The following is a 317-nucleotide window of genomic DNA, read 5'->3' as shown; positions in this document are numbered from 1 at the left end:
ATAGATCAATGGAACAAAATAGAAAGCCCAGAGATAAATCCACGCACCCTTGGACACCTTATCTTTGACAAAGGAGGCAAGAATATACAATGGATTAAAGACAATCTCTTTAACAAGTAGTGCTGGGAAAGCTGGTCAACCACTTGTAAAAGAATGAAACTAGAATACTTTCTAACACCATACACAAAAATAAACTCAAAATGGATTAAAGATCTAAACGTAAGACCAGAAACTATAAAATTCCTAGAGGAGAACATAGGCAAAACACTCTCTGACATACATCACAGCAGGATCCTCTATGACCCACCTCCCAGACT

General features: G+C 37.5%; 1 protein-coding gene across 1 annotated transcript in view; it reads right to left on the bottom strand.

Annotated features, from left to right (window-relative positions):
* LOC105003852 (sperm-associated antigen 16 protein-like) overlaps positions 1–317 on the bottom strand; it is a 517190-nt gene that overhangs the window by 21622 nt on the left and 495251 nt on the right. The window lies entirely within an intron of this gene.

Source organism: Bison bison, unplaced genomic scaffold (assembly GCF_000754665.1).
Source record: "Bison bison bison isolate TAMUID 2011002044 unplaced genomic scaffold, Bison_UMD1.0 scf7180017864471, whole genome shotgun sequence".
NCBI classification, from domain to species: domain Eukaryota; kingdom Metazoa; phylum Chordata; class Mammalia; order Artiodactyla; family Bovidae; genus Bison; species Bison bison.
This window is presented reverse-complemented; position numbering and strand designations above follow the sequence as displayed.